Source organism: Ovis aries, chromosome 8, assembly GCF_016772045.2.
Source record: "Ovis aries strain OAR_USU_Benz2616 breed Rambouillet chromosome 8, ARS-UI_Ramb_v3.0, whole genome shotgun sequence".
NCBI lineage: Eukaryota > Metazoa > Chordata > Mammalia > Artiodactyla > Bovidae > Ovis > Ovis aries.
Genome location: NC_056061.1, coordinates 25,993,390 through 26,020,750, shown reverse-complemented (window position 1 = coordinate 26,020,750; position 27,361 = coordinate 25,993,390). Strand labels below are relative to the sequence as shown.

General features: G+C 42.9%; 1 protein-coding gene and 1 pseudogene across 12 annotated transcripts in view; both read right to left on the bottom strand.

Annotated features, from left to right (window-relative positions):
- FYN (FYN proto-oncogene, Src family tyrosine kinase) overlaps positions 1-27,361 on the bottom strand; it is a 216,006-nt gene that overhangs the window by 76,003 nt on the left and 112,642 nt on the right. The window lies entirely within an intron of this gene.
- Positions 24,981-25,080, bottom strand: LOC114116261 (U6 spliceosomal RNA; annotated as a pseudogene).

Sequence of the window (27,361 nt, the reverse complement as noted above, 5' to 3'; positions counted from 1 at the left end):
AGCTCTTAGAGCAACTCTTGGGTTAAAAATCTCAGTCTGAATCTCACCATCAAAGGGGCAATTTCAGGGGTCACTAAAACAAAGACACTTCAGTTGAAAAGCATTTTGGCATACAATAAGCTAATTTTCACCTAAATAAAATGTTCTAGCACAGACTTTTCAGAAGTCTTACTCTGATGACAGATAACATAGGGAAGAATACATGGATCTCAGAACAGAAGGGGCTATATTTAGCTCCATGATTTTCTCAAAATCATGAAGGGACAGTTCTGAAAGCCCTGGCATTCTCAGCAATCTTCTTGGCCTGGACTGCCATGAAATCATCTCAAAGGGAATAGGAAGAGGTGAGTTTGTGGCGGCCACATTCCAGTTCCTACATTCCATTCCACGGATCACTTCTGTGGCTCCACGACACATCATCAGCATCTCTCATAAGATCGCGGGGCCACAGGGCCTGAGTCTCCTGACTGCACGATCTCCTCCAGCACACAGGGACATTCTGGACCAGTGGGGCTGCTGGGTCCAATCAGATGCTGGATGCTGGGAGGGCTACCATCTCAGAATCACCTGTCCATTCTCCTTCACCCATGCTGACATAAGGGCAGGGGACTTTGCCAGCCAGATTAGACACGAACCCTCTGACCACAACTAGGTGATCTGGAGGGATGCAGCTTTGCAACATTTTGGGTTGACTGTTTTTGGACTTGTGGCTTTTGGTGATGGTGATATTTCTTGCTAATCATGTACCTATTGTTCTATATGCTCCACTCTTGTTTGCTGCAAATAGGCACAATGGAAAGGAGGAAATGACAGAGGAAAAAGACACTTTGCTTGGCAGCACCTGCAGACTTTCTGGAGCACAGACTCCATGGCGTGATGGGCTGCCCAGCCCGGGCACCGTGGGAGGCTGACACCAGCTGTGGGGGAGGTCTGTGCATCCAAGGCTAGCGATGTCATGAGCACACAGCCCTGCATTTGAGAGGTGGGGGGACAGTGGCTCCTACAACACACAGAGGTCCCCTCTTATCCTCACTTAGCTCCTGACTTGAGTAGAGGCCAGGGGCTGGCTGGGGGTGGCAATGCAGATAAGGAAACCAAAAGATGGAGCTGAAAACTTATTTGTCACTTGAATTTTCACTTTTGGATTCTGGCCAATGGCTCTTTAATTTGAGATAAAAACAAAAAACCACAGAACTCCAGTGCTAACTTTGAGTCCTCCAGTTCTCCTGAGAAGGTAGAGAGAATGAAAAGAGTCTGAGCAGATCAGAGAGAATAAATGGACACTGTTGGGTCCACAAGATTAGGCCAGTTAGACCCCCACCAGGCTCCTGGCAAATCCTGCATCAGACCCAGGCCACCCTCCTGGTTACAACCAGCACAGCAACTGAGCAGGACCAGGAAATGCAAATCTGATCACAGCCAGTCAGGAGCAGGGAGCTTAAGACAACGGTGCCCCCAGGCCTCCTAAGTGAAGGCCATGGGTCTCAGACCCACGTATTTCTCATTTACTTGGGAAAACAGTGGACACACGCAGCGTTACTATGTAGCTAACAATTAAGTTAGTGATGTCACTTTGTAACAGGATAAGTAAAAACAGATTTGAATCTAGAAACAAATCATTCTTTTCTTATGTTTTTTTCCTATAAAAAGTGCCAGGGTCAGGTCTAAGATAGAGTGAGGCACTTGACCTGGGGGCAAAGTGAAAAGAGATGTCAAAAAGCTCAGCAGTCAGGATAAAAAAGATTGCACTGAAGTATTATTTATTTTGATTACTGAGGTTTTCTTTGGGGGGGGGGATTGGGTGGGGGGATTTGGGGGGATGGGGCGCACACTTAAATTATGTGCCCTAGGATGTTGCCTCATTTGCCTCTCTGGTTCCAGCCTGTTGAAGTTCATCAGCTAACATGTTAAATGACTAGAGGGTGCACGCGTGCTAAGTCCTTTCAGTGGTTTCTCTTTGCGACACTATGCACTGTAGCCCGCCAGGCTCCTCTGTCCATGGAATTCTTCAGGCAGGAATACTTGAGTGGGTTGCCATTCCCTGCTCCAGGGGATCTTTCCGACCCAGGGATCAAACCTCCATCACCGACCTCTCCTGCACTGCAAGCGGATTCTTTCCCGCTGAGCCACTGGGGAAGCTCAGTTACAAAATTATAGGGGAAACTAACCAATAGATTGAAGAAAGACTCTTCAAATGCAGCCTCAGTTCAGTTGCTCAATCTTCTTGACCCCACGGACTGCAGCACGCCAGGCCTCCTTGTCCATCACCAACTCCTGGAGTTTATTCAAACTCATGTCCATTGAGTCAGTGATGCCACCCAACCATCTCATCCTCTGTCATCCCCTTCTCCTCCCACCTTCAATCTTTCCCAGAATCAGGGCCTTTTCAGATGAGTCTACCGTTGGCCAAGATTTGCACTTTTAGGAGTTACCATAAGCAAACAACAAGGATGCACACAGAGGTTTAACAATATTCACAGTGTCATTCATGATAATAAAAACTTGGACACAATCTAGCTATTCACCACTGCAGGTGATTAACAAAACACAGTATCACACCAGATTTCCATGCAGCCATTAAACATGATAATGTGGCAAAATATCAATAAACTTGGGAAATGTTCATGATTCAGTCAAAGGAACCACACGCCTTATAAAACACTAGATAGACATTCACTCCTATCTCTCCTACTTTCGTTCTCATCTTCTATAATCTATCCTCTACTTGGCAATTGCAGTGATACATGTTTTTTAAGTTACTCCTAGTCTTAAAATGAAATGCTATTACATTTAGAGTAAAGTTAAAACTATACAGCCATCCTTGCTTGGCCCCTGTCTGTCTGGCCTCCTCTGCTACAGCCTCCCTTTCATGCCTCTTCTTTGGGCTGCCTTCAGGGCCTCTGGACAAGCTTTTCCCTTTGCCTAAAGTGCTCTCCCTGCAAATTCCCATAGCTGGCTCCTTCCTGGCATCAACTCTCAACTGGCCACTGCCTTGTCACTCTATCATATCACTCTCTTCTATTTCCTTCATAGCACTTCACTCTGTCAGTAATGACCTTATTTACTTATTCTCTTGTTTACTGTCTATCTCCCTCAGTGATAATGAGGGCTTTTCCTTACTGTTCACTGTGTACCCACAGGGCCCCCAGCTATGCCTGGCACAGGATAGAAACCTAGCAGATGGATGCTGAATGACCGTGAGGAGATGTTTATATGTGTACACATAGATTATATACAAAGACATGTGCATATGAGTACACATGGATTAACACATATACACATGCATTCACATGCATATGGATATAATTTGCCAAAAAAAATTACTGGGAGAGCAGAGTACAAAAGAAATCTCTGGATACTGAGATTCTAGATGGTTCTAAATTGTTTCATTTTGCTTTTTTTCATTTTGTAACAATAACAACATGCTACTTTGGAAATAATGTGCTGTGCTTTTAGATCCTCAGTCCTGTCTGACTCTTTGCGACCCCATGGACTGTAGCCAGCCAGGCTCCTCTGTCCATGGGGATTCTCTAGGCCAGAATCTTGGAGTGGGTTGCCATTCCCTCCTCCAGGGGATCTTCCCAACCCAGGGATCGAACCCAGATCTCCCACATTGCAGGCGGATTCTTCACTGTCTGAGCCAAGTTATTTTCTCTGTTTGTTTTTTAGAATACGGTCACTAAGAAAATGCTGCCTGACTATAACTGGATTGAGACCAGAACCACAGGATGCCAGAAATGGAAGAGATCTCAGAGGTTATTTGGTTCAATCTCACTTCTCATCCCAGAGATGGGGTGGCAGAGGCCCAGTGTGGAGAAATGGCTGCTGGTTTAAGTAGCAGAACAGGTGAAAAAGCTAGTCTGGTGTTCTTTTCACAACACCAGTCATTCTCAAACTTCACATGAAAATGGTCTGGAATGCTTGCACACACATAGGCTGAGGGGCCTCGTTGCCAAGTTCCTGCATTAGTGACTTTGGGTGGGGTCTGGGAACCTGCATTTCTGACAAGTTGCTAAGATCAATCCGGAACCACTGGTCTGGGGCCGCACTGAGAACCCCGAGGCTGTGCCCTGTTGCTTCTCATGACTCCCTTAGAAATGTGTCATTCTTTTTGTAGAAATGGTACTAATTAAAACAATACCTTCAGCCAAAGAATTCAGAGGAAACCCTATCTTTTAGGCTTCCTCCCAGAAGTTTCTACAAAAAGGAAAGGAAACAATTTTGAGAGCCTACTCTACACCAGGCATTGTGCTAGGTATCTACATTTTGTTTGTGTAATCCATTTTATTGTAGAAAGCCTAAACTCAAGGAGATTAAGGAATCTGCCTAAGAGCACACAGCTAGGAGGACTGGGATCAGATTTGAAAACCACGCCTCTCTGACTATAAAGGCCATGCTTATCCATCAGCCTCCAGAACGGAACGAGAAGCTGTGGCTTATGGCATTCAAAGTGGCAAATCGATGCTTCCCAATGTAGAAACAAACACCCCCAAGCAACAGTAATATGACATCGCTCTCCCAGCATTACAGAAGGTGTATGAGAGTCAACCTTTCATCTGGGCCTGAAGCCAGGGTTTATTCATTTACATATTTGGGAACTTCCAAACCCAGACCCTAGGGTAAAGCTGATTTGAGTTGATGCCTGACTCATGACAAGTCATCTGTGAAATAAGTGGCAGAGGCAGAATTTATCATCAATCTCAGTTCTAATCAAGGGAAAAGTTCACAAAGCTCTGTGGTGCAAGAATCTAACAGACTTTGTGGCTGAACAGAGCTGTCCCACTATCCGAGGAATCAGATTTGAAATTGAAAGCCAAGAAGTAGATACAAATATGGGAATGTACCATTTACCATTTTAGGTCAAAAGTTAATTAGAAACTAGTAACTGCTCCCTTCCTTTTTATTAATGAAGAAATGAAAGAGGGACAAGAAAGTCTTGGTTAAAAAAAGGTCACAACACCTACAAACATCTACACAACCAAAGTGAAAACAAAAGTCGCTCAGCTGTATTGGACTCTTTGCAACCCCATGGACTATACACTCCATGGAATTCTCCAAGCCAGAATACTGGAGTGGGTTCTCTTCTCCAAGGGATCTTCCAGAGATGGGGTGGCAGGGATCGAACCAGGGATCGAACCCAGGTTTCCTGCATTGCAGGTGGATTCTTTACCAGCTGAGCCACAAGGGAAGCCCAACCAACAACCAACAAGTTAGTTTGTCCTACCTTGTGGTCATACTTGATCCAAGCTTGACAAGGCTTTGTAAACACTGTGATTGCAAAGGGACTTGATGATATCAAAGTTTTGGCCAGAATCCCAGAGGAAGGTTAAGTATTAGTGGGTTATTTCAGGATTGACAACAAAAAATGTAGTTCTGTCTCCCTGTATTTTTTATTTTGCTTCATAATTTCTCCCCATGTGTTTTATTCCAGATCCCTGAAGCAGATGCTTAAATAGCTTTTACGTGAAAATAAAAAACTTCAAGTGTAATTCTGCCTGTAGGACCAGAGGAATGAAGGCTTCAGTCAAGACAGCTCACAGGATCAGTCCCTGCCTGTGTCCTCTCCACAGGCCCTAGGTGTCCTTTTTTCAGAGGCTCATTTTCTAATGAAATTATCAGTACATCTTGTCTAGCAAAGCTGGTTAGTGGAGATGCTGAAGGAAAAATAAATGGGAAAGAGGGAATAGGGTAGAGAGGATGTAGGGGGAAAAAAAGACAAGAGGATCCCAGAGCTGGATACCTAAGATCAATTAAAATTTTATATCAAAGGCAACTTTGCTCTAACACAATTTGAATACGTTTCAGATGTGGAGTGACTGCAATCTCCTCTGTGCAGCAAATCAGTGAGGCAGACAAAAATCACAGCCATTCATTTGTAAATGTCTGAAAAGAGCTGGCTCTTTCACTCCCAGTTAAATACATAGGATTTTACTTATTATAGAAAAGAGAAGGTCTGAAAGATCTCATGGAACAAACCCTGGGTCTCAAAGCCAACGAGCTGTCCCTGTGGTCAGCTTCTGAGTTAAGCCTCTACCGTGGGACATGAGCTGGGACTTGCAGCATTAAATACGACCCAGTCTTCTTTTTGTTCCTGATTCTCACCCCTGTGAATAGTTGGAGAACAGCCATCCTGCCTTCCCCAGAGCAATGGTGCAGCTGCAGCTGCAAATGCAGGCTCAGCAGCCATCATCCTACTGTGAAATGCTTGCTCTTAAATTTAAACTGGCCTCATAGAAATCGCTGTCTTGTCACATACACACATGAACACACAGAGAGCCATGAGTGACAAAGCTCCCCGCCTGCATCCGTTTCCATACCTGCGTCCTGGCAAGAATTGAAAAACAAATACTCTTTAATTTCTCTTGACCTGGGCAGTTCCTGATTCTATAAGTTTCACATGTGTTTTGGCAGCACGCGGCCATTCCCGATTCTGCCGGATGTCACAGTGGCCCTCAGCCTCGGGTAGTTCATGCAGAAGACGAAAGAACAGCTACTTGGCAGATGATACTCTTCAGGCCTTAGGGAGGGCACTCAGCTGGAAAGATCTGTTTTCGTTGGAGATCGGAAGTGCTTTTCCAGCAATTATTTGATCTTCCTGGGAACTTGTACTTCTGAACACTCTCCCAGCCTGGTTGGGAACACATGGGCTTCTATTCTGGTCTCGGCATTATCGCTAACCAGACGTGTGACTTTGGGCAAATCATCTGGCCTTTACTTCACCTCAGGCTTCTCATTTGCCTGCTGGGACAATTACCCCTTGCCTGCTTCATTCGTTGATTTCTGTGAGGATAAAACTATGGTATTTAGAAACTGTAAAAATTGAGTTAGGTGGTATTTGTATTTTGTTTTTCTCCCCCGCCCCCACCCCAGCTCTGGTTTAATTATTGAGTTGAGTTTATGTGCTTAGTCATGTTCAACTCTTTGAGACCCCATGGCCTGTAGCCCACCAGGCTCTTCTCTCTGTAGGATTTTCCAGGCAAGAATACTGGAGTGGATTGCTGTTTCCTTCTCGAGGGGATCTTTCCGACCCAGGGATCAAACCTGTGTCTTCTGCACTGCAGGCAGATTCTTTACTCACTGAGCCCTTGGAGGATGATTGGTTTAATTATTAGTGGTGTATTTTTGTTTTCTTTCTTGGAACTGGGTAGAAAGTCCCTCATGCAGGGAGGTAGAGGCAGAAAGTGCAACCCAGGCAGAAAGCATCACAAGGTTCTTGTTACCACTTGGAAAAGTAAGCAGAGAGCAGGATCAGAATATTGTAACATTGTCCCAGAAACACTGATTTTGCTAGGGACATTCTGGTCCTTGTTTGTCTCTTCTTCTGAGGTCTCAAAAAGAAGCAAACTTCTACACTGCTGAATGAGTAAATGAATGAATGAGTGACTCAATCCAGCCTCCCACCCACCATTTCTGGATCAAGACTGTGCACCCAGCAGGGTGCACAGAACACAAAGATGTAAAACGCACCCCTGTCACTGAAGAGCATCCACCCAGTGGGAGAAGGCAGATATAGAAAGCAACTGCTCTTTTCTAATGCACCAAGTGTGCTGAGCTGGAGAAAAACACATGGTACCCTGTGAGCTTGGGTGTGTGGGTCACTCCTACCCCAAGGAAGCTAGGACAGGTTCTCAAAGAACAGGGATAACCAAACTGGGCCTCCAGGAAGGACAGGTAGAGGAGAGTGTGGGTTAAATGCTCCCCAGGTTGAGGAACAGTTCTCACAAGGCACAGATCCAGAAAGGAGCATTCCAGGGATCAGCCTTGTTTGGTGGGACAAAAGCCAAGAGCGTAGGTGGGCAACTGGAAAGTTAGGCAGGGGCCCCAGTGTGAGAGGGAGCAGGCCATCAGGGCTTCTGAGCAAGGCTTACACAATAGATTTGCATTTCGGAAAGATTACTTAAGAGGCAGGGAGGATGGACCAGAGGGAGAGGGTGAGAGGTGAATAAAAGGTTTAAATTTTAATGTAAGCATCTGCATTTCACAACACAGGAAACTTGACAAAGAGTTTTGGTTCAAGGCACACTTCCAAATTCTGAATTAATGCAACCAATCAGAAATTAGGGAGAGAATACATGCTTTCCAAAAAATAGTCTTCAAGTAATAAATCTCCCTTGCACAACTTTTCCCACGTAACCTAGGACAGACAATCTCTGTGAAAAGGAAGTCTCTCTATGCTTCTGAGGTATGGCTGACCATTTTTGCGTGTGGGACCGAGACCAAAGAAGCAGGAAACTGCTACCTATTAAGCGTGAGGTACAAAAAGGGGTGATGAGCAGTTACCCAGCAGCCAGCCTGGAAGAAAATGTCTCAGAAATGAACAAAGATTTTCTAGTAATTGGGGGAGGTTTAGCAAGTAGGATGAATTTTTCAGTCCCCCCACCCCCAACTTTTCTTCATAGTTTCTTTTAAGTTTCAGTATATTTCACACACAGTTCAATGTTTGGATTGTACATGTACATACCGTTCAATGAGTTCTGACAAATGTATATATCTGTGTAACCTAAACCCCGAACAAGACAGAAAACATTTTCATCACCCAAGAAAGAACCATCTATGCCCCTAGACAGTCAGTCCCACCTTAGGCAAACACAGTTGGAACTTTTACCACCATAGACAAGTTTTGTCTGGTCCAGGATTCCATGGAAATGTAATCTTACAAGTTGTGTTGCGTGTGCGCTCAGTCATGTCCAACTCTTTGCGACCCCATGGACTGTAGCCTGCCAGGCTCCTCTGCCCATGGGAGTTTTCAGGCAAAAATACTGGAGTGGGCTGCTATTTCCTACTCCAGGAGTTTTACCCAACCCAGGGGTTGAATCCAGAGCTCTTGAGTCTCCTGCACTGGCAGGTAGACTCTTTACCACTGTACCGCCTGGGCAGTATGGCAGTTTTTATTGCTTTATTCATTGTGGTTTGTAATACCGAACGGCATTCTAAGGTATGAAGATACCACTCTTTGGCATGTGTTTAATAGCCCCTTCTTTTGCTAAACAGAGATGCAATTGCCTACCTGAGGCAAAGTGTGAAGGACAGGTGTGGGCGTGCAGGTCAGGCAACGTGGCTGCTGCTCTCTACACTATCGGGCGCTGTGAGTTGGCTTTGTCTTCAGAATCCTCTATCAGCAACAGGGATTAGAACTTCAGGCAAATCAGGAAGAACAAGAGAGACCACCGCTTGTCACCTGTCTTACTGCTCTATGTTCAGATCATAGGAGCAGATGAAAAGTGGCCCCCAAAAGAGAGATGCCAACTCATGGAGAACTCAGGTACTCAGGATGAATGGTCAGACAGATAATTCAGATACTAAAATATTCTTAAGAACATCAAAAGGTGTCCACAGAGGCCTGCACACAGCCTAAGAGTCTATGCGGTTTTCCCTCTCGTCATCAATGCTTTCCTGTCACAAGCGGCCTTGAGTAAGCAGAGGGAGGTGGTTTGGCAGAGAAAGGAAGGGACTGGAAAGTATTATGAGAATTCACTGGTTCTCAAAGAGAGAACTGCATCCAAGAATGCCAAGGAACAACTCGGGGTGATTTTAGTTGTGTTCAACCAAGAGGTGATACTCGGAAGTGTCAAAGAGAGTTGCATAGTCTCCAGTGAAAAGGTTTCCTGGGCAGTAGAGGCAAACGCAAGGAAAGAAGGAAGTTATCTTGATAGTCTTATATTCTAAAAACTCTGTTTTCTTACTCTGTGGAATTGTTTAAAGAAGCATCACAAGAGATCCCGAGGAACAACCCAAACATGGCTTGTCTTCTGTTGCAATTCACTATGAAAACCAGGTATGAACACTGTTCTGATGACTTGACACATCCTATGTGGGGCGGCTCCTGCCTTGTCCTTGCACACAGCCTGTCCTTTGAACTGGTCATTTTGGCTCCAACACTCCCACCGTTGTTGGAAGCGATGTAGGTTCACACAGTCATGCTGAAGACACGATGGAGACAGAAAGCAATCTCTACTCTGGGCTGAAGCCTGATTTGGCTCCAAGAATCACATGGAGAATGTCCTTAAAAAGAGGTGGCAGGCTTCCTTTCTGTTTTTCAGACAACTTACACCTACTTGTTCTCTATTTTGTCCATCTTATTTTTATGAAGTCATTGCAAAGCAAATAATAACAGCGGTTATCATTTTTTGTTGAGGTCTAACTGTGTCAGATATGGTGCTTTCGGCTTCACTCTCACAAGCCTTTGAAGTAGGCACTATTATTATTCCTACTTCAATGATGAGCAAAACAAAACAACCTCAGTGTCTAGTCATTCATTACTATTCCATGTGGTGCCTTTGCCTGGCTGGTTGGAGGTGGGGGTTGGGAGATGTAAAAGATGCTGCGTGAACAAACAGAAAGCAAAATGATCCTCTTTTTTGATCTCCCTCCTTACATATTTTACCATTAGATTCTGTAATTAGGTCAAAGTGAGAACTATCACTGTTGAGAGCTGCAGCTAAGGTTTAACAATTATTTCTTAGAAGCCAGTTAATTAGACTGACTTGGGATATGGGCTTTGGTATACATATTCATTCTGACAGCAGTTACAGTACAAGACATCTCATAAATAAAAACCATTTAGAATATTATCCACAGGAAACAGCTGCAGCTGGTAAGGAAACTTTTGACATTAAGGAAATGGAAGACTTCATGGAATTAGAGGAAGGCAGGAGTAATATATCACACAGTAACACTATCTTAGCAAGAGCTGGACCGTGTTTTCAACAGATAAACTCCCTTTACAGCAGTTCACGCTCGCTTACTTCTCTCTGGATCTTCCACAGACAAGCATGAAATATTAAGAGCAGAAATGAAAGGAAATGTGAACTAGATTCATAGACATTTACAGTTTCAAGGGTTTGCACTGTGGTTTGGTGCAAAGCTTGGGCCTCCTCAGCCTGCAGACCTGCACTGTCCAACATGGTACCTGTAGCTAGTGGGAGCTGAGATGTGATGTAAATGGAAAGCATATAACCAGATCTCAAAGACTTGGTATGAAGAAAAGGGTGTAAAGTACTTCATTAACAAATTTTATATACACTGATTGCATGTTGAAATGGTAATGTTTTGGATATGTTGTCTTAAATAAAATACATTATTAAAATTACTTTCATCTGTTTCTTTTTGCTTTTTTAATGCGGCTACTTGAAAATTTAAAATTATCTGTATGCCTGCATTTGTAGTTTCATTATATGTCTATCAGACAGTGCAGATTGGTACTCATAATTGAAAAAATTAACACAAGTTGAAGATTTGATGTATCTGATCAAAAGTGGCAAACTATCTGCAGTGAAATATGTTCCCTAAGAGGTGAATACGATGATTTGGTAGAAAGCAAACACTGGTACTGCTATCCTTTCCGGATTCACTGGTGACCTCCGGTAAGCCACTCACCCTCCTGGGCCTTGCCTCTACAAAGCTTTCATCCAGAGAAGCTTGAATATTCCTTCTAGCTCTCGCATTTTGAATCTATGGCAAATTCCTAAGAACTAAGAACCAATGGGTGAAGGGGAACTTTAATTTTTAATATTTGAATTTGAATTTTAATACTCTCTCAGTATCTGCCGCCCAAATGCTGCCTGCTCATCTCTTACATGTGATGATGTACTTTGGATTAAGTCTTTTGGAAGCAACAGCTAAAACGCAATGGCAATAATATCATGTTTATGACATGATGCTGACATGATGACATGATGCTGCCATTTGTTCTGTGTATGCAAATAAGTGGGTTTTAGATGCTAAGGTTACATGTCTAACATGGAAGAAAACGTAAAAGCTCCTTAATAATCCCATAAATCCTTATTAAGAGATAAAGCCAAGATGTTCTAAAATAGCCTGAAGGAAGGCAAACAGAACAAGTTATTCTTTTCTCTCAGGTTCTACCCTGTTGCTTTGTGTTTTCAAAACATTTAATTATCTTCTGGAAGTTATTCTGCATCTCCCAGGCAAATTATACACTTTTTATATGATTTCGGAGTTTTTCCTAAAAGGGTAAAAAATTTCAATTTAGGGAACTCAATTATAACTAATAGGGTAAAATTTCAGCACAAGACAAACAGCATTCATGGTGCAATAAATATTTTAAATAAATATATGCGTGAAATCTATGTGTAAAATCAACTTGGAATTAAGAAAGCATATGGATAAATGCCTCTACCACAGGGATGGAAATCTTGCGTATGATGAAGATCTCCAGAAATAGTGCATGATCTCCCCTGGAAAGAATCTCAAAATTTATATCCTCATTTCTGTGGAATTTCTCTGTTAGATCTAACTTAAATCTGAAATCTTTAATGTCTGACCATGTAGTAATACCATGTTCAAATGCAACTTAATACACTTGTCCACTTTGAAGCTGACCTGACCTTTGTTTATGCGGCTCCAGATGCCTTCAATTGGGACTTTCTGTAACAGGACCATCTTATCACAAAACTGATAAGCCTCGCCTGTACTGGAGGTAAGCCAAGAAATGTGCATGCCTGCTAAGTCACTTAAGTCGTGTCCGACTCTACGTGACCCTATGGACCATAGCCCACCAGGCTCCTCTGTCCATGGGATTCTCCAGGCAAGAATACTGGAGTGGGTTGCTGAAGCCAAGAAACACCTGGTGAGAAAAGAAGTGTTAGGCTCCACTCCTCTCTTATTCTCCTCTCCTCCCTTCTTTCCTTTCTTGATTAGTCTACCACATCATGCCGATACAATCCATGTTTTTTTGTTCTTTAAGTTGGAAATTTTCACTGAATTGCTGAGACAAATGGCTTGTCCTTTGGTCATTCCAACTCTGGGGTAACTTACTGCAAAAATCTAAAAAGGGACTCCAACGTCACAGAGCAACAAAAGAATACACTGGCCACCTTTGCTTTTGAAATTGATGGAGCGGGAGTCTACCATGAATGAAAGCAAGTCTCTGTGAGTGTATTGTACAAGGTAACAAATTTTTACTTGAAAATGTAAAAAATGACCCTGCATTTCTTTCCTTTGCCCCTATCTACAGAACCACATTTGAAAAAACACGAAGAGAAGCAGATTAAAAAGAATAGCTGCTGTTTGGCTTTTTGTCAGCATTTTAAAGTTTTATTCCTTTGTTCTTTTCTTGCTCAACCTCATTCTCAATTATTGCACCGTTTTGGGGGCACTGGGGACAGGACGTCTGGGAAACACAGCATATATTAGTCCATCTGTTTTCTCTGTGAATTTTTTTCAGCATCTTTGCATGGCAACAGGAAGGATGTGGGCTCCCTTTCAGATTCAAATGAGGCTGATCAGCCCTCGGTCAGGTTGACAACATCGTGCTTTTGTTATACAAGTTGGAGAAAGCCAGAACTACCTTCTCTAGGTTAGGGTAACATCATTTCATCCTGGAGCTTACTCTCTATTTTTAACATTAGATCTCTAGCCCACTCCTCACTCTGAATAAAAACAAACATAAGCCCCAAACTGCTGACACGGTACAGCTGAAGTGCATTTTTCTATTGAGAGAATTATGATTTTTAGAGTTGAAAAGAACAATTCTTCCAAGTGTGTTCGCAGGCATTTTAAATTGTAAAGGACAAATGTTCCAAAGTGGCAGCATCTTCTCCTTTCAAGTTATTTCTGAAGCCTGATAAATGTGGTAGGAAAAGCTTATCATGCCCCTTTCCCAAATACACATTCCTAAGCGTGCAAAACTAAGGAGTACTATGAAGCAAACAATCAAACTCAGACTTTTGGCCTAATTCTTAAAACTGGATATTTATTACTTATACTTCCACAAAAAGATCAAAGCAAAACTGTGAAACAGAATGTAGCATAGTGTTGGCTGAATATCTTATTATTGAATTTGGGAACTGTTATTAATTTTATTAGCAAAACTCTGTGATCTTGGCAAGTTATTTATCCTTTCCAGAGTCTCAACACCATCCATCCATCCAACAAGTATGTCCTGACTATCTACTAGGTGCCTGGACCTCACTGAACTGAAAAGGCAAATAAGCTATTGTCTCAGCACTGGAGCAGCTTTTCATAAAACAAGTACACAAACAATTCTATGCAAGATAATGTCACTTGGAAGTTACACAGTGCTCACAGGAGCTTGTGTATGTGTGTTAGTCGCTCAGTTGTGTCTAACTCTTTGTGATCCTGTGGACTGTAGCCTGCCAGGCTCCTCTGTCCATGGAATTCTCCAGGCACGGATACTGGAGTGGGTTGCCATTCCCTTCTCCAGGGGCTCTTCCTGACCCAGGGATTGAACTCGGGTCTCCAACATTGCAGGCAGATTCTTTACCATTTGAGCCACCAGGGAAGCAGAGAAAAAAAAAATTACTTTCAGTGGAGGAATCAGTCAAGGCTTTATTGAGAAAAGCATTTAAATTATCACTTGAGAAAGAATCAAGATTTATAAATATAGAAATGGATTGGGACATTCCTGGCCTCTGGGACTTTTAGAGCAAAGATGGGCATCAAGGAGTCAGAGGGGCATGAAAGACATTTATTAGGGAAGAGTGATGGATCCACTAGGTGGCGCAGGGTCTGAGGTATGGGGAGGTTGCTGCCAAGTGCAGATCGCCAGCCAAGGGAGAGGGACGCACTCAATCTGGAGCGTGAAAGAAGCCCTGAAGAGCTCTGAGCTAGCGTGACTTGGTCTGATAGCTCTCTGCAGGGTGGCCCAGTCCAGGGAGCTCCTGGATGAGGGACGCACAGCTAGGAAGAGGTTTTAGTGGTATAGGCCATGTTAATGAATGAATCTTGATTTAGGAAGCTGGGGGCGAGGGAAGGATGGAGCGATAGACAGAGCTGATAACTGGTAGAATGGGACTGGGAAGTATAGTTCATTTTTAACATTCTAGTTGACACATTCCAGTATTTTACAGTTAAGCATAAGTGAGCGATATTGTTAACCTGAATGCCAGCAAAAATAGCTTTGGGTGAAATTCAATCCCATTTCCATATTTGAAATCTCAACCTCGATTGATCTTATGAAAACACTGGTTCTATGGAAAAAGTGTCTAGGAATGCTAGATGTAAAAAACAACAAAAGCCAATTAGGTATTCCTACTACAGTGTTTCAGCATTTGGTCTGATCTGACCCTTCATAAAGGATGATTTCAGAGGACGCATAGTCAGCCCTCTTTCTGTTTTGACAGGAATCAGAGAAATGTGGTTCTTTATGAATCTCAGTAATCTAACATCCAAAAGACCTTTCATAATCCTTGAGGAACAAGGTAGAAAAATGTGGGCTGGCTATCAGGACAGCTAATGGCATTGATCATTGGTCATCTACCTAGAAGATGACCTCAGGGATATAACACAGGGCCTGAGATCTTTAACCTTGCCAACATCTTAGATGAAGATAGGGAAAATCTGCTTGACAAAATGCTCAGATGAAGTGAACTTTGGGAGGGATAGAAATGTTGCAGGTGATAAGCTCAAGACACAAAAATATCTTGATGGGTTAGAGTAACTAATAGGCCAGAACTGAGATGATAAAAATTAGTGAAGGAAAAAAATGTTGCATAGGGCAGGATGAGGGGTATGGTTTAGCAGCAGCATGTGTGAAAAAGACTGAGGGGGTGGTGTGTGCTGAAAATAATTTCAATTTGAGTCAATTGTTTGATATGCCTGCTTAAAAGCCAGTGTGACCTAATGAGGTATTTACTGAAAAATAGCATGAAATCTGGTAGCACTTAAGTTGAGGTTCCAAGAATATTTAGAAATGTGGGTGCTTTTGATATAAGTATGTTGGGTAATGTTGCTTCACAAACTTAGCTTGACTTAACCAAGGAGAGAGGTTTTGCTGGTTACCGTGGAGGTCCTCCCTTAGTGAGGCTGAGCTAAGGAGGTTAACAGACCACAATTAAGGGGTGCTAAACCACAGGAGGCTGCTGTTACCCATTCTGAGCTAGTCTGAACTTGGAGTATTTAAACTGCAATCATAATGAAATACTCGGTGCCACAAGAGACCAAGTTAAAAGGGCAACATTGTCTCAGTATTCCTTCTTAAATACATTGCTAAGAAAGGTTAAGATACTACCTGCACTGTCTGTCTGAAGGTGGGACTCTTCAACCTCCTGAACAGTCCTGGGTCCCAAGGGGACTGTGCTTTCTTGGTGGTTGGAGAGGATGCTGAGGGCAAGCGGGTGGAGTGCTCATGACTTACAGCCAACTTTTGCAAGCACAATAGGGTACTGTTCCCATGGGGAGGAGATTTTCTGACACCTTTTACTACCTTCCCTCAGTGTATAAACTGTGGACTTGGACTTCCAAACCAACACTTACTTTATGTCAGCAAATGAAGGGCAAGTCTCCCCCTGTTCTTCATTGCTGCTGTTTAGTCCCTCAGTCGTGTCTGACGCTTTCATGACCCTATGGACTGTAGCCCACCAAGCTCCTCTGTCCATGGGGGTTCCCCAGGCAAGAATACTGGATTGGGTTGCCATTTCCTTCTCCCTTAGAAAGGGAGAAGAAGGGTTCTCCATTAGAAACACAGAAATCATGCTGGCTAATTTCTAAACAAAGTTGGATTTTTTTTTAAACAGGAAATTTGCTCCTGTGTGTTATTCTCCTTCCTTACGCAGAGCGGCCTTCAGAAAAGGACCACATGGGCCTTGATTCTAAGCACACACTCTTGCATTAAGCACATGCCTAGAACAATACGCAAGGGCCATGGTATCTCATCACAATGGCCTCCCGAGAGAGAGAGAGAGAGAGAGAGAGAGAGAGAGAGAGAGAGAGAGAGAGAGAGAGAGAGAGAGAGGGGGAGAGAGAGAGAAAGAGAGAGAGAGGGAGAGGGGGAGAGAGAGAGAGAGAGAGGAAGGGAGGGAGGGAGGGAGGGAGAGAGAAATCATTACATACTGTGGTCAGTGGGTTTTGACCTCCATGTAAGATGTTTTCTTGAGGGGCTTCCTTAAAAATTATCCAATAAAATATTCCTTAAAAACACATGTACACAAACACCCATGTATATATGTATGTGAAATCTGAAATCTCTCAAGCCATGACTACATAGAATCCAGAACTTGTCCATAAAACAGTAACTAAGATATTGGATGGATGGGGAATTGTATGGGGAAAAACTAATAAAAAAAATGAAAATTGCTTTGCTTAGAGAAGAAGACATTTTAAGCAGTCTTTAAAAACCTGATTTGTGGTTATAAGAAGGGATATTTTCTTATGACTCATTTTAATAATGAGAACTTCCCAAAGTTGGTAGAAGGTATTTTGACACTAGAGATTTCTAGAAGAATTTGGATAAAGATATTGGTTGAACTAGATGAACTTTGAGTCTCCTTCAAGCATAGCAGCTCTATGGTTTTATGATCCCCTTGAAATATCCCAGTGTTGAGGCTAAGAAAGTAATCAGAAGGTGAATGCCTTGGGGGCAAGGCTTCTGAGAAGTTGGATTAACCTAGACGCTTAAGGAAGGAATCTGTGTTCTGAGACAAAGAGGACAACGCCAGTGAAGAGCTCTTTAATACTCTTTCCGGTAAATGGATATAACCATGTACAGAGCAAATCATCAGAATCAAAAGGACAACGTTATAAACACAGTGAGAGATTTTTAACAATACTTCTCTTAGTGATTGATTAAGTATATAAAAATTTTGAACTATACAATTAAGAGGCATAATCTAATGGGTATATTTAGAACTCTATCTCCCCCAGTCCCATCAGAGAATATGCATTTTTAAAAAACATTTCATGGAATTTTTCAAAAAAATTGATCACATACTAGACTATGAACCAAATCTCAAAAAATTTTGTGAAACTAGTATCATACTAACAACATTCTCTGAACAACAAGAAAATTTTTAAAGTTAGATGCCAAAACAAGATGATTACTAAAAACTCTCATTTGTTTGAAGATTTAAAATGACACTGCTGATAATTCATGAATCAAAGAATAAACAACTATGGTAATTATAACATTCTTAGAACTGAGTGATGATGAAAATATTCTATAATAAAACTTGTCAGATTCTAATAAAGTTGTATTTAGAGGAAAATACTTAAATCTTATCCTAAAAAAGAAAAAAGATAGATAATTAATGAGTATCCAGCTCCAGAAGTAAGAAAGTCAGTAAGCGTAAATCCAAGGAAACTAGACAAAGGGAATAACAAAGGATAAAATTAATAAAGTCAGAAAATATAGATACATTAGGAAGGATTAACAAAGGAAAAAATGTTTCTTTGAAAAATTAATAAAATAGACAAATCACCATGGAATGAAATAGGAATGAAAGAGAGAATGTAAGTACAGGTTCAGCAGAGATTAAAAACAACAACATTCTATGAACAATTGCATGTCATTAAGCTTAAGAAATAAAAAATTTCAGAGAAATTCTTTGACTCATCATTTAAAAATCTACGCATCCCTCTGCCAAAGAAAACAAAGCCAAGAAACACTAGGTTCAGATGGTTTTACAGAAAAAAGAGGCGGGTTTCAAAGGGAGAAAACAGAGAAGCACTAGCATGCCCTTTGCATCTAAAGCTGACAAGGCCAGTAGGAAAAAGGGAGAATTACAGGCCAGTCTCAGAGATAAATACAAACAAAACAAGCCCGAAAACAGTTTAGCAAACTCAACCCAACAATCCATAAAGTATATCATGGCTACTGGATTTTTACCAATAATGCAAGGATGGTTTAACTTTAGAAAATTGACAACAGTGATTTCCCTGTTATCAGATTAAAAGAGAAAACCCCGATAATCTTATCAATAGACACAGACAAAGCACTGAATAAAATCCAACAATTACTTGTGACTTAAAAAAAATAGCAACTGTTAGCAAACCAGGATCAAAAGGGAACTTTCTTAACCTAATAAGAATTAGCCAAATCCCAAGAGTAAGCATCATACTCAATGGTGAAATGTTAGCAGCCTGCCCTTTAAATCTGGAATAAACTAAGGATGTGTGTTTGCCCTCCTTCTTTTTAACACTGTGCTACAGGTCCCAACAAGAGTAGTAAGGGGAAAAAAAAAAGATAAAGATTGCAAAGGAAAAATTTTAAATTATTTATGGATGTGACTGGTTACACAGAAAATCTAAGAGAATTACAGGTCAATTATTAGAACTTATAAGAGGCTTTAGCAAATTGCCAGGTATTTGTCAATATGAAAAATGCTGTTCCTATGCACCAGCAACATACAAAGTAATGTTTTAAAAACAGAACACAGCTTACTTTTTCTTGACCTTCACCTCCTCCTCTTCAGCACTGGATGATTAAAAATAATTAAGAAAAACAAGTAACCTAATTATACTGCAAAACTCTAAGAGGCAGGGAATATGAGATCATGGAAGACATATAGGATTCCTCTCTATTCTAGGGTTCCCATAGAAAAATACCACTGGAAAAAAGTGAGGCATTATAAGACGCGGTTACCTTGAACTATGGTGAATCACACATATTACTGGAAAAAGAAACACAAGCAGGAAGTTTCAGATCTCTGTAAATCAAACTCTGTCTCAGAGAAAAAATAAAGCTGGCAACTTCTCTTCTATGCAGCTTATAATAAAGTTAGTAGGAACCAGCCCTCCAAATGGTGTCCCATATCAGGAAGAAGAGCGGTGTCTTAAACACTGGTCAAGAGGTAGGTACAGAGAGGGGGTTAAAGTTCTTAAATGCTTGGCTCTTCATGTATGTGAAGATAATATTGAGGGTTACTTAAAAATTTTGTTGTTGCTGTAATTTCACTACAATCAAGCATGGGAGGACATTTAAATTCTAAGAACTACCTGATCCAACTGGGATCCCTAAACTCTTCCTCTATATTCAGGTATGTCTATCAGCATGGGGCTTGGTTAGCTCATGTTTTTACAGTCTTAGAGAAGTATGCTACATCACATGTAATTCTTGGGTTGATTAACTATTTTTGATGAAGTGACCCTAAAAGTAAGATAAAACTTCATAAGGAACATTCTACCTTCATTTGCATTTGTCTGTTCAATTCACTTAATGAAAACAGGCTATCTGAAAATATCACATTATGATGCTGTTTTAAAAAATATGTAACAACCTAATTTGCTGGAAACAACCAAAATGAGCAAAAATAGGAGAATGGTTTCCTATTTGATTGATCACATAACTTATGGTACATTCCTACAATGGAACAGGATACATCACTGGAATCATATTGAAAAATACTTAACTAGAAAAATATTCATGGTTTATTGTCAAGTTAAAAAATAAGATAATTATTTTTTAAAATAAATTATTTTTTAAATAATTTCCAAATTTGTATAAGGAAGGGACATTGAACAACATATGAACAATGTGCATGACTCTCTGTGTGATGGAATAAAAGGTGACTTTTGTCCTTTGTAATTTACTTCCTAAGTCCTCTATATCAGGGGTATGTATGAATGGATATTATTTTTTAAAATTTCATCATAATGAAGCTACATAGACTTCATAAAGGTTCTAATACACAAGCTAAGTCCAGTTCCATGGCAGCTAAAATAGCCACTAAGAAGAGTGTCCTACTGACAGCTCTACTGGAGATGACGCCTGCTCTACCACTGGAGAGGCAGTATGTGGCCCAGGAGACTCTGGGAGGTTTTGATGGCCATCCCAAGGAGCCATTTCCTTCCCTTAGCTTCCTCTCACACCATCAGTAGGGGACAGTGTAGGACCCAGCCCAGCATCTGGGGCAGCAGGACACTAATGAGAATTCTGGGCACGAAGAAAATTCCACTTACTGCCTCTACGTCACTCCCTTGCTCAGCAGCTTTCCCATCCTGGCTTCCAAGCCTTCCACACCAGGGGCCCTGCCCTTCTTCCAGCATCTGATCCAACTTCCAGCCCATTGGTCCAACATGTGCTCCACCTGTGATGGTACACACCTCCACACAACTGCCCGTGCAGTTTCTGCATCTCCAAGAGCCAGGCCTTGGCCCATCTGCCCCCTTCAAGGAGCCTTCCTCAGCTCCTCAGGCTACACTGGTCTCCAAGTCTCTCCCTTCCGTGGCTTGTCCCCAGCATCCAGCAGGTGCGGTATTCACCTTGTTTCACTATTTCCTGTGCATGGCAGGCTCTCTTAAGGGATAGGGCCAACTCCTATATTTCTCTGATTCTCTCAGTTCTTCCATCACCTTCTCCTAGTCACTACTGCTGCTGCTAAGTCGCTTCAGTCGTGTCCGACTCTGTGCGACGCCATAGACGGCAGCCCACCAGGCTCCCCCGTCCCTGGGATTCTCCAGGCAAGAACACTGGAGTGGGTTGCCATTTCCTTCTCCAATGCATGAAAGTGAAAAGTGAAAGTGAAGTCACTCAGTCATGTCCGACTCTTCGTGACCCCATGGACTGCAGCCTACCAGGCTCCCTACTGGAGGGATGCAATAGGTTCTTAAAACCAGGAGACAGGTTTTTTTTAAAATTGGAGTCTAACTACTTTACAATATCGTATTGGTTTTGCCATACATCAACATGAATCCGCCACGGGTGTACACGTGTTCCCAATCCTGAACCCCCTTCCCACCTCCCTGGAGACAGACTTTTAAGGTGAAGTAGCTTCCCTAGCCTTTTTTCTGACAATAGCTGATGAGCAACGTCTTTCTTCCAGTTTGTTTCCTGGCCTCCTTCCCTCTTTCCCCCCTTCTTGCTTGCCCCATATATTTTCCTTGCTCACTCTTCAGAGTCTATATCTCTATGGTTTCCTTTAGCATCTTCAGCTCTCATTTAGCTGCACTAAGGGTGGCAATTCAGAATGCAGGTGATCCCGTTCTCTCGCCCTGGCAGCCAGGAATCCCGAGTCTGCTGTATCCTCCGTGTCCCATCCCACTGAGGGCTGCTAACCTCACTCCCTCCTCCCTAGCTCTTCTTCTTGCCCTTCAGGACTTTGGTGGGTTGCATCGTCCATTCACTCATTTATTCACTCACACACCCAACACCTAGTTACTCAATGCCCTCCGTGTGCTGGGCACTGCCACTTAAACTCATAGTTGCAGGTCTTCTTTCCTCAACTCAACTGGAAATCCCCTGATGGCAAGGGCTGTCTGCTACAGTTATTTAAAGGTCACCAGAGAATTTAGCGGTGCACTCAAAGTGCTTGAAAAATATGTAACTGATTGATTGAAGCTAGAAAGAGAAAACAAAGCAAAAGACTTCAATTTTTATTCTACTCCCCTCCCCTTTGTGTATGACTAGCAAGATAGCATACAGACAAAGACCCACAAGATAGCATAGAGACCCACTCCAGCGGGGTGAGCACAGCCGTCATTTCAATCTGAGTTTCTGCCCAGGCCAAATGAAATGGTGATGTATGTGAAAGCACTCTAAGCTGCAGAATATCTTACAAATATGAAGCATAGGCATCACCATCATGATCATGCATTATCCATACCTCGGTGTGGAAAGTTTGATTTCAAACAATAAGCAACCAAGTCACCCCATCTTGCACGTGCCTACAACCAGCAGCAAAACACACAGCTTGGAAGAAAAGAGCTGACAGGCTGACAAAGCCCAAATGGAAAATAAAAATGAGCAAGAACAGCCACACACCAAAGAGAGCAAGCCCGTACTGCTTGGAGGAAGAAATCCTTTAATTGCCTCCACACTCCTGCTTGCTTCCATCTGCTTGCATTTAAGGAAGCCCAACTCCTGGGCCCCTCGCAGCTTTGGGGAAGAAAGGAAATGCGTCCCAAGTGCTTGGATGGCTGTAGCAGGCAGGAACCAGCAAGGACGGAAGGTCCACAAGCAAGTTTAGACTGCAAACTGGGCAGATTTAATGTCTGTTATGCACAACTGAGCAAACTCTCGTTCCCAGTTTAAGACCACATGAAATAATACTGGCAATCTTTCTCAGGAGGAAGGCAGTAGTGCAGGCAGGAACACTGCAGCGGTCTCCCCATCCCTAGCCTAGGAGCCCCCGTTCCACTCCCCACCCCCCACCAAGGAGTCGCAAAGGATCCAAGCTGCAATGAGGCCTTCTGTGGGGAAGTGACCGGAAGTCAAGCATCTCCCTCCTCGGTGTGGTATAATTAACACCCCGTGGGGGTCACCCTTGGCAAAGCTCCCAAGCTGAAATCTTTGTTTTCAGAAATGCCAGCCTTTGATTCTAGACTCACTTTGATCATTTCTCTGCTGCCCTCCCTACCTGATCCCACAGCCTTCAGTCTGCTGCCAGCCTTTACCCTTTCTGGGCTGCATGCTCAGGACCGTCCTGGGCCCCACGGTGTGATGGAGCACCCCAAGGGGCAGTTAGATAGTACACACACATGCAGCATCCTGGAGAATAGGCAGTCCATTTTTAGTTGATGAAAGCACGGATGGGAAGAGACACAATGTATTCGTACCAGCAGTGAGCAGCAGGGATGTAAGTCCTCATCTCATACTCACAATATATCATACACATGAGAGCAAAGGGAAACCAGTGCTCAGTGGGCCCAAGACCATGCTGGGTGACTTCACATACGTGTGTGCACTTAGTCACTGAGTTGTGTCCGACTCTTTTGAGACCTCATGGACTGCAGCCTGCCAGTCTCCACTGTCCATGGAATTCTCCAGGCAACAATACCGGAGTGGGTTACCATTTCCTTCTCCAGGGGATTTTCCTGACCCAGGGATCAAACCTGTATCTCCTGTATCTCCTACAGTGGCAGGCAGATTCTTTATCACCTACAGGAGATTATCAGGCAGATTCTACATCACTGAGCCACCTGGGAAGCCCTTTCACATACCTCTATCTGAGTTCAAACCTTAACAATAGTCCTATGAGCTGAGCTCAGAGGAGTTAAGCAACTTTCTCCAAGTCTCACAGCCAGTAATGGTGGAAGCTGGGATTCACATCCAGGTCTAATTACAAACCTTGCTCTTCCTTGTTGCCTGTACTGTCTGGACACCTCAGGATGAAGGACACTGATGGAGTACTTAAAGCAAGAGATAGTTACCTCTTGAGGGCTTTTGATTCTACTCAGAGTATAATCAAAAAGGAATGGCATGATGGTATGAACATCAGTGAGTCATATGGACCCCAAGATTCAATTGGAATTTTGGAAATCAGTGAGTTAGGCTGACTTGGTTCCCTGATGTGATCATAGTTTTGCAGTGTGTGAGGATTCTGGGTATGTAGCTTTTGTATAACTAAGCAGCTCCTTCATCCACAGCAGGCTAAAGCTAGAAGGGCAGAGCTCTCCCTGGGCTTGGAGGCTTGGAGCACCTGGCCTTGAGTGCTAAGGGGCAGGCTGGGTAATGCAAATGGCAGCCAAGCCTTGGCTACTGGGATACACAGAGCCCCCTGGAGGAATGGGAGAGGGCTGCTGGCTGTACTCCCAGGGTCTCTGTGCCTTCAGCAGTTCCCAGCCAGCTCCCCAGCCAAAGCAGGGCCTGTACCACACGGTGGAGTGGTGTTAAGTAGCTGTGTTTGTGAAGTAGTGTAAAAAAGTTATGTTCTTCTGCACTAAGGAAGCGCTTCAACATGCAGGATGTATGTTACTATGTAAAATGTCACTTTGGGTAAATGACTGAATCCCACCTAAGTGACCAGAACTGGAGAACTGTCTATCATCATGTCCCTCTCACAGTTAAGGCATCTAGTTTTCTGAGTTCTCTAAGACCTCACCAGGGAATGTTGATAAGGTCATTTCCAGGTAATTTCTATCACTGGCTTGCTATTTTTAAGATTAAAATTCAAGGAAGTTTCCAATCTGTGTCTTTTGAACAGATATCCATAGAATGGGTATCTGAAACTAGCTTGTTTATGTCCTGCTTGATGAGAAAGACAAAGTCTGCTTCTACTGAAATTCCCCACCACCACCAATATTTTATTGTGAAAAACTTCAAACACAAAGTTTAAATGATTTTACACTGAATGCCCTAACACCATCTAGCTTCTGATATTAACATTAAATGGTATTTGCTTTATTATACAGTTGTACATCTGTCCATATGTGAAACCTGGACCTACTTATTATTATTTTTACTTTATTTTACTTTACAATACTGTATTGGTTTTGCCATACATCAACATGAATCTGCCACGGGTGTACATGAGTTCCCAATCCTGAATCCCCCTCCCACCTCCCTAAAAATTATGGAACGCGTCACGAATTTGTGTCATCCTTGCACAGGGGCCATGCTAATTTTCTCTGTATCATTCCAATTTTAGTATATGTGCTGTGCTGGACCTACTTATTTTTTACGGTCCTTATTCTTCTAAGGTGTAGCTTAGGGGGAAAAGCAGACTTCTCAGATGCCTCTGGGAGTGAACCCTACTTGAGCACTTACTAGTTGAGGGCCTGGCAGGTGTGTGATTTCTGAGAGCTTCCATTTCCAAGGTTATAAAATGCGGGTAACAATGCCTGGGACTGCTGCGAGGAGTAAATGCAGAAAAGTGGGGGAAACACTTGCAAGGACATGTAACCAACTTTTAGTTCGCAGATTACACTTTTTTCCTTATCTGGGAAATAAAATTGAATTCGTCAGAAAGTAATAATAATCCAGGCACAGAAGAGCAAGAATAGCAGAATGTGGATGATCACTGGAGCTGGGTGATATGCGGTCCATTACGTGACACTGTCTACTTTCTGTAAATTTGAAGCTTTCCATCATAAAACAATAAAAAACAAACTAGTTCCTGGGTTTTGTCAAGAATTAAAAAAAGAATCCTATATTTGAAAAAAATTAGCAAGAAATCTCTGAGGAAGTAAGAAAGAAAGAAGCAATGACTCCGGGGTTTCCAGGGTAGGGTTAGGGAGGCCCCGTCCTCTCATTCTCACACTTACACTCTCATGGGGTGGAGGTGGGGAGGAGGAAGGATGGACTTGGCACTTTGTACACGCTCCCCAGGTGACTGGTTCACTACTGGGTGAGAACCTTTGTATCAGAAGAAACGTGTGAAACCACACTTTCCAGCATATTAACTGCAAGAATAAATACTTTGCATAATGCAAAGCTTGTGCCTCCAGCTAATTTACAAGCAGATTGACAGCACGTGGAACCCCTGATTGAGCAGAGTAAAAACGGTTTGTAACCAAATCACCTCCCTCTGTAAGTCAGGGGTGGGTTAACGAAGGACCCAATTAGACTGCATTCTCTCACATCACTTATCAACTGTCTAAACTTGTAGAGCTAAGGGATGCCTCAGTGGTTTTCAGACCTGAGAAATGTGGCGGAAAAAATAGCCCGTGAACAATGTTTAACAGAGAAGTGAAAGGAAAAGCTTCACTTCTTTCCTTTAAGACAAAAGAGTCACCCTTCTGCTTCGGTCCCTTAATTCCTTCCCTTTCCTGCTGGGGCTTATTCTCTCTTGTTCTCCCTGGCTGGCTGTGGGCAACCAGGAGGGGGCTGTGATGGGACCGCTGCGTGAGGCAGTGCAGGTCTCCGGAGCCCTTGGTGAGGGCGGAAGCGGGCTCTTTGTGGGCGGGATGGCGGGGGAGCAGCGGTACTGGGCTGGCCAAGGCTAGAGACCCAGGGGAAGAACACAGTGGCTGCCTCCCTGTGGTACTCCGCAATGAGGGTAGAGAAGAAGAAGGCTAGTAGCAGGGGGAAATTACACACACCCACACCGCCCCCCCTGCCCCCTACACTCCCTCAGAGGATCCAGCTGGACTTTTATACCCATATGTAACTGAATCCCGTCCCTTCAAAATTCGCATGTTGAAGCCCTAATCTTCAACATGTCTGTACTTGGAGATCAAGCTTATACAGAAGTTGTTGCTGTTCAGTTGCTCAGTTGTGTCTGACTCTTTGTGACTCCATGGACTGCAGCATGCCAGGCTTCCCTGTCCTTCAGATCTCCCAGAGTTTGCTCAAACTCATGTCCCTTGAGTCGATGATGCTGTGCAACCATCTCATGCTCTGTCTCCCCTTTCTCTTCCTGCCTTCAATCTTTCCCAGCTTCAGGGTCTTTTCATTAAGGTTAAATGAGGTCATAAAGGTAAGGCCCTAGTCCCTGGAACTGGTGTCCTTATAAGAGGAAGACACATGAAGGATGCATGTGCACAGAGAAGAAGATGGCCATCCGCAGGCCTTGTGAAAAAGAAGAGAAGGCTCACCAGGGGAAAAAACTCTCTGAGCACCTGTGATGAGAAAGACAAGGTTGGACAAGGAGGTGAATTTTCCAGTCTGAGGGACTAGGAGGAAGTGGCATTTAAGATGAGCCTTGCATAGATGCAAAACTATTATTACATTTAGAATGGTTACACTACAAGGTTCCACTGTACAGTACAAGGAACTATACTCAGTCTCCTGGGATAAACCATAATGCAAAGGAATATTTAAAAAAGAATATATATATGTGTATAACTGAGTTACTCTGCTGTACAGCAGAGATGGCACAACATTCAGTAAATCAACTATACCTCAATTAAAAAAAAAAAAAAAGATGAGCTTTGCAGCAGACTGGATTTAGATTTAAGAGGTGGGCAGAGGGCACTCCAAGAAGAGAGTGAGTGCCTGAGACCCACT